The sequence below is a fragment of the Trichechus manatus genome, unplaced genomic scaffold, assembly GCF_000243295.1.
Source record: "Trichechus manatus latirostris isolate Lorelei unplaced genomic scaffold, TriManLat1.0 scaffold00127, whole genome shotgun sequence".
In the NCBI taxonomy this organism is placed as follows: domain Eukaryota; kingdom Metazoa; phylum Chordata; class Mammalia; order Sirenia; family Trichechidae; genus Trichechus; species Trichechus manatus.
The window spans coordinates 4,489,327-4,495,036 of record NW_004444063.1 but is presented as its reverse complement, the minus strand read 5'-3'; positions in this window follow the sequence as shown (position 1 = coordinate 4,495,036).

The window sequence follows — 5,710 nt, the reverse complement described above, 5'->3', positions numbered from 1 at the left end:
AGACTCAACATTGTGAAAATGACAATTCTACCCAAAGCAATTTACAAATACAATGCAATCCCAATCCAAATACCAACAACGTTCTTCAAAGAGATGGAAAAACTAATCATTAACTTTATATGGAAAGGGAAGAAGCCCCGAACAGCTAAAGCACTATTGAAGAAGAAGAATAAAGTTGGAGGACTCACACTACCTGACCTCAGAACCTACTATACAGCTACGGTAGTCAAAACAGCCTGGTACAGGTACAAGGACAGATATATTGACCAATGGAACAGAATTGAGAACCCAGTTGTAAATCCATCCACCTACGGTCACCTGATCTTCGACGAGGGCCCAAAGTCCATCAAATGGGAAAAGACAGTCTTTTTCACAAATGGTGCTCGAAAAATTGGATGTCCATCTGCAAAAAAATCAAACAGGACCCATACCTCATGCCATATACAAAAACTAATTCAAAACGGATCAAACACCTAAATATAAAGCCAAAAACTACAAAGTTCATAGAAGAAAAAATAGGACCAACACTACAGGCCCTAATACACAGCATTAACAGGATACAAACCATAACCATCAACACAAAAACCCCAGAAGATAAGCTAGATAACTGGGAACTTCTAAAAATCAAACACCTATGCTCTTCAAAAGACTTCACCAAAAGAGTGAAAAAGAGAACCTACAGACTGCAAAAAAATTTTTGGCTATGTTAAATCCTACAAAGGTCTAATCTAAAATCTACAGGAAAATCCAATACCTCTACAACAAAAAGATAAATAATCCAATTAAAAATGGGCAAAGGATATGAACAGACACTTCACCAAAGAAGACACTGAAGTGGCTAACAGACACATGAGAAAATGCTCTCAATCACTAATTAAATGCAAATCAAAACCACAATAAGATACCATCTCACCCCGACATTACTGGCATGAATCAGAAAAACAGAAAATAACAAACATTGAAGAGGCTGTGAGGGAACTGGAACTCTTATGCACTGCTGGTGAGAATGCAAAATGGTGTAACCATTTTGGAAAATGACATGGCACTTCCTTAAAAAGCAAGAAATAGAAACACTATATGATCCAGCAATCCCACCCCTAGGAATATATCCTAGATAAATAAGAGCCATCACACGAATAGACATATGCACACCCACGTTCACTGCAGCATTGTTTGCAATAGCAAAAAGATGGAAACAACCTAGGTGCCCATCAACGGATGAATGGATAAACAAATTGTGGTACATACACACAAGGAATACTATGCAACGATAAAGAACAATGATGAATCCATGAAACACTTCACACCATGGATGAATCTGGAGAGCACTGTGTGAGTGAAAGAAGTCAATTACAAAAGGACAAATATTGTATGAGACCACTACTGTAAAAACTCATGAAAAGGTTTATACACAAAAGAAACAATCTTTGATTGTTACAAGGAATGAGGGGGTGGGGATGGAAAAACACTAAACAGACAATAGATAAGCAACAACTTTGGTGAAGGGTAAGACAGTACACAATACTGGGGAAGCCAGCACAACTTGTCCAAGGCAAGGTCATGGAAGCTCTATAGACACATCAGCTCCCTGAAGGACCAAATTACTGGGCTGAGGGCTGTGGGGACCATGGTCTCAGGGAACATCTAGCTCAACTGGCATAACATAGTTTATAAAGAAAATGTTCTACATTCTACTTTGGTGAGTAGCATCTGGGGTCTTAAAAGCTTGTGAGCAGCTATCTAAGATACTCCACTGGTCTCTTCCCGTCTGGAGCAAGGGAGAATGAAGAAAAGCAAAGACACAAGGGAAAGATTAGTGCAAAGGACTAATGGACCACAAATACCACAGCCTCCACCAGATTGAGTCCAACACAACTAGATGGTGCCCGGCTACCACTACCGACTGCTATGACAGGGATCACAATAGAGGGTCCCAGACACAGCTGGAGAAAAATGTTGAACAAAATTCTAACTCACACACACACACACACAAAAGACCAGACTTACCAGGCTGACAGAGACTGGAGAAACCCCAAGAGTATAGCCCCCAGACACCCTTACAAGTCAGTAATGAAGTCACTCCTGCCTGAGGTTCACCCAGCCAAAGATTAGACAGGCCCACAAAACAAAGTGAGACTAAATGGGCACACCAGCCCAGGGTCAAGGACAAGAAGGCAGGAGGGGACAGGAAAGGTGGTAATGGGGAATGCAAGGTCGAGACGGGGAGAGTATTGACATGTTGTGGGGTTGGCAACCATTGTCACAAAACATATGTATTAATTGTTTAATGAGAAACTGGTTTGCTCTGTAAACCTTCATCTACAGTACAATAAATTAAAAAAAAAAAAGTTCAATAAGGAATAGAGGATTTGAGCAACACTACAAACCAACTAGACCTAACAGACATATATACTACACCCAACAACAGCACAATATACACAATGTCTAGTGCACATGGACCATTCTCCAAGATACTACATGCTAGGTCACAAAACAAGTCTCAATAAATTTTAAAGTATTGAAATTATATAAAGTATCTTGTCCAACCACAATGGAATGAAACTAGAAATTAATAACAGAAGGAAAACTGGAAAATTTACAAATACGTGGAAATTAAACAACACATTAATCAGCCAGTGGGTCAAGGAAGAAATCAAGACAGAAATCGGAAAGTACTGACAGTTGAATAAAAATGAAAGCACAACATACCACAACTTATGGAATGCAGTAAAGACAGTGCTCAGAGGGAAATTTATAGCAGTAAACACCTATATTAAAAAAGAAGATCTTAAACCAACAACCTAATTTTACAACTTGAGGAACTAGAAACAGAAGAGCCATCTAAGTCCAAAGCTGCTAGAGGAAGGAAATAACAAAGACCAGAGCAGAAATAAATGAACTAGAGAGAAGCAAAATAAAAAGCAATAGAGAGAATCAGTGAAACCAGAAGTTGGTTCTTTGAAAAGATCAATAAAATCAACAAACCTTTAGAATGACAAAGAAAAAGAGAACGTGCAGGTATCTAAAATTAAAGTGGGGGCAGTACAACCAACCCTAGAGAAATCAAAAGGATTATAAGAAACTAACCAACTGCCACTGAGTAGATTCTGACTCATGGTGACCCCATGTATGTCAGGGTAAAACTGTATTCCATAGGGTTTTCAATGGCTGATTTTTTGAAAGTAGATCACCAGGACTTTCTTCCAAGGAGCCTCTGGGTGAACTTGAACTGCCAATTTTTCGGTTAGCAGTCAAACGCATTAAGCATTTGTACCACAGCTTTGATGAAACGGGCAAATTCCTAGAAACACATAAACTACCTACACACTGACTTAAGAATAGAAAATCTCAACAGACCCATAGCAAATGAAGAGAATAAATCAGTAATCAAAAATCTCCCTGTCCCCCCACCAAAAAAAAATCCTAGACCAAATGGCTCCACTGGGGAATTCTACCAAGCATTTATAAAAGGGATGCTAATCCTTCTTAAACTCTTCCAAAAAATAGAAGAGGAGGGACAACTCCCTAACTCATTCTATGATGCTAGCATTATCCTATTACCAAAACCAGATACAGACACCACAAGAAAACGACCAGTATCCCTTGTGAATATAAATGCAAAAATCCTCATCAAAATGCTAGCAAACTGAATCCAACAGCACATTAAATAGGTTATACTCCATGATCAAGTGGGATTTATTCCAGTGTTATGGATTGAATTGTGTCCCCCAAAAATGTGTGTCAAATTGGCTAGGCCATGATTCCCAGTATTGTGTGACTGTCCACCATTTTGTCATCTGATGTGATTTTCCTATGTGTTGTAAAGCCTACTTCTATGATGTTAATGAGGTGGGACAGGTGGCAGTTATGTTAATGAGGCAGGACTCAATCTACAAGATTAGGTTGTATCTTAAGTCAATCTCTTTTGAGATATGAAAGAGAGAAACCAGCAGAGAGACATGGGGACCTCATACCACCAAGAAAGCAGCGCTGGGAGCAGAGTGCATCTTTTGGACCCAGGGTTCCTGCAGTGAGAAGTTCCTAGACCAGGGGAAAATTGATGACAAGGACCTTCCCCCAGAGCTGACAGAGAGAATGCCTTCCCCTGGAGCTGGCACCCTGAATTTGGACTTCTAGCTTCCTAAACTGTGAGAGAATTAATTTCTCTTTGTTGAAGCCATCCATTTGTGGTAATTCTGTTACAGCAGCACTAGATGACTAAGACACTCAGGAATTCAAGGGTGATTCAACATTAGAAAATCAATCAATGTAATATACCACATTAGTTGAAAAAAGGAAAAGAACCATAGGATCATCACAATTGATGCAGAAAGGGTATTTGACAAAATCCAACACCTTTTCATGATAAAAAAAAATTCAACAAATTAGGAATCAAAAGGAAATTCCTCAATCTGATAAGGGGCATGTATGAAAAACCCATAGCTAACATCACACTCAATGGAGAAAGAGCTTTCCCCTTAAGATCAGGAACAAGACAAAGATGCCTGCTGTCACCACTGCTATTCAGTATTGTACTGGAGTCCTAGCCAGAGCAATTAGGCAAGAAAAAGAAATAAAATGTATCCAAATCAGGAGAGAAGAAGTAAAACTATCCCTTTTCACAGATGACATGAATCCCAAAGAATCGACAAGAAAGCTACAAAAACTAATCAATGAATTCAACAAGATGGCAGGATACAAGGTCAACACACAAAAATCAGTTGGGTTTCTACACACCAACAATGAGCAATCTGAAAAGGAAATTAAGGAAAAAATTCCATTTATAATAGCACCTAAAAGAATAAGACAGGAATAATTCTAACCAAGGAAGTGAAAGACTTGTACACTGAAAACTATAAAATGTTGCTGGAAGAAATTAATGAAGGCGTAAATAACAGAACGGTATTCCACGTTAATGGATCGGAAGGCTTAATATCATTAACATGTCAGTATTACACAAAGTGATCTATAGATTCAATGCAGTTCCTATAAAAATTCCAATAGCCTTTTTTGCAGAAATGGAAAAGCCGATTTCAAATTTATATGGAATTTCAAGAGGCATAGAATAGCCAATGCAATCTTGAAAAAGAGGACCAAAGCAGAAGGAGTCAACACTTACTGATTTCAAAACATACTACAAAGCTACAGTAATCAAAACAGTCTGGTACTGGTATAATGATAGACATATAGACCAATGGAATAGAATATTGAGAGTTCAGAAATAAATCCATACATCTATGGTCAACTGATTTTGGACAAGGGTGCTAAGTCCATTCACTGGGGAAAGAATAATCTCTTCAGTAAATGGTGCTGGGACAACTGGATTTCCACATGCAAAAGAATGAAGCTGGACCCATACCTCACACAATATATGAAAATTAACTCAAAATTGAGTGTAAGAACTAAAACTATAAAGCTCTTAGAACAAAGTACAAATGTAATGCTTCAGGACCTAGTTTTTGAAAATGAATTCTTAGATATTATACCAAAAGTATGAGAAACAAAAGACAAAATAAATTGGACCTCAACAAAATTAAGAACTTTTAGGCATCCAAAGACTTTATAAACAAAGTGAAGAGACAACCTACAGAATGTGAGAAAAAATATTGGGTACTATATATCTGATAGGGGTTTAATATCCAGAATAGATAAAGAACTTCTACAACTCAACAACAAAAAGACAAACCACCAATCAAAAAATGGGGAAAGG